The sequence below is a fragment of the Ictidomys tridecemlineatus genome, unplaced genomic scaffold, assembly GCF_052094955.1.
Source record: "Ictidomys tridecemlineatus isolate mIctTri1 unplaced genomic scaffold, mIctTri1.hap1 Scaffold_52, whole genome shotgun sequence".
Taxonomy (NCBI): Eukaryota; Metazoa; Chordata; class Mammalia; order Rodentia; family Sciuridae; genus Ictidomys; species Ictidomys tridecemlineatus.
In genome coordinates this window covers 1424343-1433842 of record NW_027523416.1, presented here as the reverse complement: position 1 = coordinate 1433842, position 9500 = coordinate 1424343, and the positions used below count along the sequence as shown (strand labels likewise).

The 9500-nt window shown below is 34.5% G+C and overlaps 1 long non-coding RNA gene across 34 annotated transcripts in view; it reads right to left on the bottom strand.

Annotated features, from left to right (window-relative positions):
• LOC144373872 (uncharacterized) overlaps positions 1 to 9500 on the bottom strand; it is a 52926-nt gene that overhangs the window by 24263 nt on the left and 19163 nt on the right. For 33 of the 34 annotated variants that reach the window (XR_013433437.1, XR_013433425.1, XR_013433424.1 and 30 more), the window contains 3 exons: positions 3479 to 3617; positions 3062 to 3133; positions 1030 to 1187 (listed from right to left, as the gene is read on the bottom strand). This is a non-coding gene — a long non-coding RNA (uncharacterized LOC144373872). The remainder of the gene's footprint in view (positions 1 to 1029; positions 1188 to 3061; positions 3134 to 3478; positions 3618 to 9500) is intronic. The other variant, XR_013433435.1, reaches the window with a different exon arrangement.

Here is a 9500-nt window from a genome sequence, read left to right as displayed (position 1 = left end):
TCAAATTATCCTTGGACAGATAAGGAGAGACTGGGGAGACTGGATGTAAATTAAAAAATTCCTCTAGATACCATAGTAAAGGATGAGAACCTATGGTAAGGCAGTCCTAAAAACCTTATTTTAATTACAGGAAATACTCAATGCATGCACACACCTCTCTCCTTAATGGAAGAGTAAAAACATGCTAAAAACAGCATGCCTCCTACAAAGAACTTACAGTCTTGATGAAAAAACAGTAAATATTACAGATATAGATATAAAATGTATGTATGTGTTTATCTGTGTTTGAAAGAAACATTTTATTATGGGGCATTTCAGTTTATAAAACACTTAATCAACATTTATTTCTTTCCCAAAGTTTATTCACAGGACCAAAATATTTCTCCCATGTTGGAAATAAAGGGCTCAAGTCATAAAAAGATTGAATAATTTTACTAAAGGCACAAAACTAAAGAGATATAGCAAAAAATTGGAATCCAGTTCTTCCCTGTTTAAAGTTATTTCTCTCTTTACTTATTTAAACATTTGTTTCTTCTCATAAGAGGAGAAGCAGCTCATCTGAGCAAGTTATAAAACCTACGGGAATATGTTTGTTAGTTTGAAAGGTTTTAGGCCCTTTATGTTATTCTTTTGATTTGTGATCCTCCAGACATGGCTTATAAATCCAATTCTCAACACAGGTTATAATGTCTAGATTGGAGAACAGTAACAGAAGAATCTTTTAACCTTAGAATCTAGCTAAGTTCTCCAATCTTGCTTTACTAAAGAGTTCTAAGTTTGAGGAATTACCACATGCTTCTACTTTTAATAAGATAAACTTTGACCCCCCATATTTGGCTCCTTCCAACTATTCTCTACTGGTGAAAACCAGATGGAAGAAAGGTTGACTAATTAGTTCCCCCAAACCATCAAATACATTAAAAAAAGGGAATCTACAAAGAAATGTTATCCCTATATCTTCAAATATATGTCCTCATTTAAAATAAATTAACAAATAATATCAAAACCTCTTTCTTAAGATCACAATACCTGGTAGCAATATGACCATTTTGGATTAGCCAGTTAACCAATTCCTTTCCTACAATGCAACTGGGATGGGTTCTCAGCCAGTACCGGTGATCCTGAAACTCCATTCCACTACTGTGATGGCAGATTTATTTCCATAGGTCCTTTAACTGAACACTGTCCTGCAATACATTGAGAGCAAGTGTTACTCATAAGAATGCTATTTACCTGTACAGATGCTTTCCTGTGATTTTCACATTCATAAAAGGAACTTTGATTTGCATTTCTTTAGAGCAACTAATTTTTTTAAAGATTCTTTTTTTTATTGGTTGTTCAAAACATTACAAATCTCATGACATATCATCTTTCATACATTTGACTCAATTGGGTTATGAACTCCCATTTTTACCCCAAATACAAATTGCAGAATCTCATCGGTTACACACTCACACTTTTACATAATGGCATATTAGTGACTGTTGTATTCTGCTACCTTTCTTATCCCCTACTATCCCCCCTCCCCTCCCCTCCCATCTTCCCTCTCTACCTCCTCTGCTGTTGTTCAATTCTCTCCCTTGTTTCCCTCCCCATTTCCCCTCACAACCTCTTATATGTAATTTTGTGTAACATTGAGGGTCTCCTACCATTTCTATATGCTTTCCCTTCTCTCCCCCTTTCTCTCCCCCCACTCGTCTTTGTTTAATATTAATCTTTTCCTCATACTCTTCCTCCCTGTTCTGTTCTTAGTTGCTCTCTTTATATCAAAGAAGACATTTGGCATTTGTTTTTTAAGGATTGGCTAGCTTCACTTAGCATAATCTGCTCTAATGCCATCCATTTCCCTGCAAATTCTATGATTTTGTCATTTTTAGTGCTGCGTAATACTCCATTGTGTATAGATGCCACATTTTTTTTATCCACTCATCTATTGAAGGGCATCTAGGTTGGTTCCACAGTATAGCTATTGTGAATTGTGCCGCTATGATCATTGATGTGGCAGTATCCCTATAGTACACTCTTTTAAGATCCTCAGGGAATAGTCCGAGAAGTGCAATAGCTGGGTCAAATGGTGGATCCATTCCCAGCTTTCCCAGGAATCTCCATACTGCTTTCCAAATTGGCCTCACCAATATAGAGCAACTAATTTATATGATTTAATATAAATGATGCATACATGAGGAACAACTTGAACTAATTCCAAGAATGACTTTTCTGTTAAAAATCAATGATCCCAAGTACTATATTTTTGGATCAATGGCACATATTATCCATCTCCTAGTTAAGTACAAAATATATTCTTCTTTTTTGGAAACTGGATAACGGTAGAAGATGTGACAACAGGCAAATCACAATAATCTAAGGTAACTGTTCCTGGTAGCCTTTATTCCACCATATTCATTCCACCCTTTTCAGCACCACTCAACTGCTAGATAAATCTTCAAAAAAAAACTTTATCCATTGCTCAGCAACTACAGGTTCAAATCTAAACTTGAATGACCAAATTCATTGCCTTTCACTGGGTAGTCCCAAATAACTGCACTCTCAATGCCCACACTCTCCAAATTAAATTTTCTCCCAATTAATAAATCCTACTTTATTCCATGGAAATGCCATGCTTATTCTTATCTCTATACCTTTCCTTACATCTATATATAAGATTCACTTTCTTTACTACTTATCCAAATCCATTTCGTCCTTCAAAACATACAGCTCAATACCTTTTCTGACACCCTAATTAATGATCAATTTTTTTAAATTTTATATCATTCGTGACGCTCTTTTTAGTATTAAGACATATATGTATTTATTTTATCATTAAAAACCTTTCTATTGATTTGATTTCTACCTCCTGAATTAAAAGTTGAGAATAGAAGCCACATCTTTCATTTATTTGAATCACTCTGTGGATTGAAAACATGATTTTATATATAAGCAAATGGAAGAAACTAAATATTATCTCACATAAACTGAATAAACTGTCTCAAAGGCTTCTCCATGTGTATAAGAAACTTGTTTCAGGGGGCTGGGGATGTGGCTCAAGCAGTAACGCGCTCACCTGGCATGTGCAGGGCGCTGGGTTCAATCCTCAGCACGACATAAAAATAAAAGATGTTGTGTCCACCGAAAACTGAAAAATAAATATTAAAAAAAAATTTCTCTCTCTAAAAAAAAAGTTAAAAAAAATAATGCTTCAAATTTTAAACAGCAAGCTTAACCTAAGAGTTAAGCTCTCTTATATTATGTAGGAAACTGAATTCTGATCTTGCCAGAAGAAAGGGGTAAAAAAAATATTAATGCAATAAGTAGAGAAAGAATACTGACCAGTTTCTCAGGTGAGCTGAGTAAAAAGTTAAGCTAATCATTTCTGTTTAACTGATATGCTATTTCATTTATGTTTCTTTAAAAAAAAATCAATAAAATAGACATCCTTATGATCAAAACTAACAATGGGTCAAAGACAGTGTACTAGTACCAGAAGAATTTTGTGTTCATCCTCAGTGGTCTCTGTCCTAACATATGTTCGGTTAGCCTGGGGACTGACAGATGTCTCATATGAAGGTACCATAGGAGAACCAAATCGATCCAATGACAGGTTAGTAATGCTGGCTGATCTGGAAACAAACAAACAAACAAAAAGTAAAATAGCAGTTGTAAATTCATCTATAAATAGAATACAGTAAACATTCATATTTAAATAAATGCTTACTTGCCAATGTTAAGGGCAATTTCATTTTTTTATTGATTCTTTTTAGTTATGTATACAAGACAGTAGAATTTATATTGATATAATTATACAAGCATGGAATATATCTTGTTCTAATTAGGACCCCATTCTTATGGATGTACATGATGTGAGATTCACTGTGGTATGGTCATATACGTATACAATAAAGTTATGTCAGATTCATTCCACTGTCTTTCTTTTTCCTATCCTTCATTCCCCTTTGTCTAATCCAATGAAATTCTATTCTTCCCCTACTCTCTCCCTGTTGTGGCTTATCATCCACATATCAAAGAACTTTGGTTTTGGGAATAGGTTATTTCAATTAGCATGATAGTGAACAAGATGAATCCATTTACTGGCAAATGTCATAAAGTCATTCTTCTTTATGGCTAAGTAATATTCCATTATGTACATGTATCATATTTTCTTTATCCATTCATCTGTTGAAGAGCACATAGGTCAGCTCCATAACTTAGCTATTGTGAACTGTGCTTCTAAAAACATTAATGTAGCTGCGTCACTATAGTATGCTGATTTTAAGTCCTTTGGGTATAAACCAAGGAGTGAAATAACTGGGTCAAATGATGGTTCCATTTCTGAGGAATTTTCACACTGCTTTCCAGAGTGTGTGCACCAATTTGCAGTTCCACCATCAATGTGGGAGTATATCCTTTTCCCACACCCTTGTCAACATTCATTGTTACTTGAATTCTTGATAACTGCCATTCTTCCTGGAGTTTACTGTATTCTCAGTGTAGTTTTAATGTGCTATATTTGTTGACCATTCATATTTCTTCTTCTGTGAAATGTCTATTCAGTTTTTTGCCCATTTATTAATTGGGTTATTTGATTTTTTGATATTAAGTTTTTTTGAATTCTTTGTATATCCTGGAAATTAACACCCTGAGATGCAGGTGACAAAGATTTTCTCCCATTCTATATGCTCCCTCTTCATGCTCTTGATTGTTTCCTTTGCTGTGAAGAAGCTTTTTAGGTTGATGCCATCTCATTTATGGGTGTGAGGACAATCCAGCTGTGACATCTGTTAACCCATTGATTGCCAGAGCTAATTCAGCTGATTTGGCTGCCTAGGTGGGTGCCCCCTTACTCGCTCACCACTTCTTGTATGTCCTCCCCACTGTGTGCTTGATTGAAGAGGATGACCTTCTCCAATAGTGGAGGACTGTTCTTAAGTCAAGGGTATCTTAGTAGCTGCACTGCCCTCCTAGAACCTCCAAACAAGCTCTCAAAGGCACTTTTAAAAGTAGTTATGATGATTATGTACAATGTCATTATTAGGAAAAACTAGGTGAAGGATACTCAGAAATTGTACTATCTGTGCAATTTCTATGTGAGTCTAAAATCATTTAGAAGTAAGTTTAAAAGAAAGTAGAAAGTAATTATGGAAATATTACAGAAAAATAATTATATAGTTATATATCAGTAATATTTCAAAGGAAGTAGATATAAACTCTTGTTAAAAATATTAAAAATTAGGGGGTTTTATAGAGAAATATAAAAAATTACCTAGTATGCTTTAACTCATCTTACTTAACATTTCAGCATTTTAATTCCATGAAAACCTTTCTTCACTTGTCTAGTAAGGCAAACACACCTGGCCTGGTTGGCCTCTCCATCTCCTTCTTTATTGGGTCCTCTTCAATTCCCCAATCTCAGTCCTTGGTCCTATCTCCTCTTTTCACACTCACTCTGCTGACGATCCCCATCCAGGTTTATAACCTTAAATACCATTCACATAATAATGACACCCAAGTTTATATTTCCAGCCTGTACCTCTTCCCTAAATTCTGGACTCATATATCCAACTGTCTATTTGACATCTTCCTTGGATCTCTAGAAGGTGTCTAATTCAGCTTGACACCTGTTAGTCAGAACTGTACATGCCTATAATTCCAGCAACTCCAGAGGCTAAGGCAGAAAAATCACAAGTCCAAGATCAGGCTCAGCAATTTAGTGAGACCATGTCTCAAAATAAAAAGGGCTAGGAATGTAGCTCAGTGGTAAAGCACCCTTGGGTTCAATCCCCAGTACCAAAATAAATAAATAAAATCAAACTGTTACTCCCTGTCTTCCTCCATCTCAATTAATGGCGATTGCAATTGCTCAAGTCAAAAACCTGAGTCATCTTTGAATTCTCTTCCTGTTGTGGCCTACATTCAATTGACTAGCAAATGTCATTATGTCTATACTCAAAATGTATACAAAGATCATTATTAGGAACATTGATAAAAAACAGAATACATACAACACATCAGATGACAGAAATTTCTTACCATTATAATTTCCAGAATTTATACATGATTATGTAAGGGACCTTAATTTTTTGTTCTAAGGGAACACACTTAAATATTAATAAGTAAAAAATAAGACTTCCTGTTTCTGGCCTGACATGTAAGAATCTTAGAAATTTTTACTCTGTCCCAACAACCAAAAAGCTAAAAAAACTGAAAAGTCAGCAATTCTTCATAGATTTGTCAGACAAATGAGATCACAGGACAAACTGCTACTTCAATCATAAGAATGAGACAGGTGCGTACAAAGAATAATAATTTACTGGAGCAGAAACTCACAAGTAGAAACCTCCCTGAAAAACAACTCATTTTAGGTGGAAAAACCTGAACTATAATTGAAAAATTACAGATAGTTCAGTGTGAATAAGCCTGAAAACTCTAGGTGGGCCAAGTATTGGGGACTGGGGCATGTATTTGTGAGTTTCATTTTCAGGAGTGCTACCAGGTCCTCATGGTGAAAGTCAAAGAAAAAGGCCCTCCAGCTCCCTACCCAGGGAGAAAAAAAATACAATTTTGAATATGCCAGATCTTTTTAATAAGGCCTTCCCCGAGAAGAAACTATTTTATTAGAGCCTAACCTAGTAAAATAGCAGAGCTAAACACTCCCCCCTCCCCAGGAGAAGAGAAATACCCAATACCAGCCCCCTCTAAACCAACCATGTAGGGGAAGAGAAATACACAACTCTAGCCTCTTCCAACCATCCTGTCCCATCTAAGGAGGGCAAAGGAGTGGGGACAAGGACAGAGGGAGAGGGAAGTACTTAAAAAGTTTATAGTCCCATGGCACAGGCTCACCAAAAAACTGAGACTTAACCAAAGGAGTCTGAAGATACTTCCCCTCATCCATGCCTTATCATTACATGACTAAAGAAAGGCCTATTTACTGCAGTTTCTTTCACCTACTATATTATGTCTAGTTACCAACCCAGAAGGCATACTAAAAGGGAAAAAAAAAACCAGTTTGGAGATATAGAACAAATATAAGAAAAAATTGGGTACGGCACAAATGTTGGAATTAACAGTGCAAGAATGTTTGACAAAACTTGTATGAGATCTAAATGAGGAAAACTACAACACATGAATAAAATAAAGAATAAATAGATATTTCATGAATAGGAAAACTCAATATTGTCAAGATGTCAAGTTTCTCCAAACTTGATCTGATTCATTGCAATACCAATCAAAAACCGGCAAGTCACTTTGTAGACATCAAAAAGTAACTCTAAAGAATATAAGAGGCAGCAAAACATCCCAAATAGTCAACACACTATAAAAGGAGAAAAAGTTGGGGAACTGATACAACCTAACTTTAAGATTTACTATAAAGACACAATAATCAAGGCAATGGTATTGGTAAAAGAATAGCCAAATACGTCAACAAAACATAAAAGAGCCCAGGAATAGACTCACATAAATTGTCAACTGACCTTTGACAAAGGAATAAAAGTAATACAAAGGAGCAATTAATCTTTCCAAATAAGTTTCCAATCTGAAAAACTCAACTGTCCATCCACATATTAAAAAAAAAATAAATCTAGAAAAGAACTGATACCCTTCACAAATTAACTCAAAATGGATCATAGACATAATTGTAAAAGGCAAAACTCTTAGAAAATAACATAACAGAAAATCTAGATGATCCTGGATATGGTAATGAGTTTAAAAATATGACACTCAAGTCACAGTGCATGAAAGAAATAATTGATCATCTGGACTTCATTAAATTCTTCTGCTCTGCAAAAGACAATGTCAAGAAAATGAAAAGACAAGCCATACACTGGGAGAGAATATTTGCAAAAGACACATCTGATAAAGCACTATTATATAAAACACAACAATATGCTAGGTGTGGTAGTACATGCCTCTAATTCCACCAACACAGGAAGCTGAGGCAGGAGGATCACACGTTAGTGAGACTGTCTCAAAATAAAGAATGGAAAAACAGTGGGCATGGGGGCTGATGATATAACTCAGCAGGAAGGCACCTCAGGAGTCAATGTTCAATGTGAGTAATGCCAAAAAAAATTTTTTTTAATTAACAATGAGAATTAAAAAACAATAAAGTTTTTTGCTGTATTTAAAAAAAAATAAAACAAAATTTTTAAAACTCAACGATGAGAAAATAAACAAACTGATTACAGATGGGCAAAAGATTTTGACATCTCACCAAAGAAGATATACAAACCACAAGGCAGATAAAAAAGATGTTCAACATCGTATGTCATTAAGAAATGGCAAATTAAAACAATAATGAGATACCAATATACATCTATAACATTGGCCCAAATCCACAACACTGGAAACACCAATGCTGGTATCATGTGGAGCAAGAGAAACTCTTGCTGGTAGGAATGAAAAATGATATAGACACTTTGAAGAACAGTTTGAAAATATCTTACAAAAATTAATCATGTTCTTACCAAATGATCAAGCAATCATGCTCCTTGGTATTTATCTGAATAAAGTGAAAATTACTTGTACACAGGTATTTATAGTAATCTTACTCTTTAAATTGCTAAAACTTGGAAGCAATCAAGATGCCTTTCAGTAGGTAAACAGATACTGTACAACTGGACAATGGAACATTATTCTGCACTAAAAATATCAAGTCATAAAAGATATAGTGAAAACTTTAATGCTCATTACCAAGTGAAAGAAGCCAATCTTAAAAATCTACATACATTCAGTGTATATAATTCTGGTAAAAAGGAAAACTATGGAGACAATTAAAAAAATCAATGATTATTATGGGTTAGAGGGAGGGATGAACAGACAAAACAGCAGATTTTTAAGGCAGTGAAACTACTACTCTGTATACTACAATGGTAGATACATGTCATTTTGCATTTGTCCAAATCCATACAACCTACAATACCAGTAGACCCTAATGGAAACTACAAACTTTGAATAATAATGTGTCAGTGTAGGTTCTATAATAAATATACTATAATAAATATACCACCATGGTCCCAGATATTCACAGTAGTGAAGGGTTGAGCATATGGAGAACAATGGAAAAGGGCCTCTGTACTTTCTCCTCAATTTTGTTATCAGCCTAAAATTACCATGTAAAATAAATCTGATGAACTAAAGAAATAAAAGATAATAATGCGTGAAATATACTCTCAAATGGTTCAGGAAAAAATGTATGTGCATGTGTAAAATGACAGAATAGGCAAAAACATAAATAAGTAAATCTTAATGAGTATATGGATACTTATTTTCTTATTCTTGCAAATCTTCTGCAAGTTTGAAAGTTTTTTAAAACAATTAAAAATTCAAGAAAAAAAACACTCTCCCCATCTCATTCAGAGTAAAAGTCCTGACAATTAACTGTAAAACTGATCTACTTCAGACTCATAGGATTGTTTCTTATTAGTTGCTTGGAACTTGTCATTCCTGTTTTCTTGGTACACTCTTATACAAAAGGTCCACAAGGTTTCGTTCTCTCACATCAT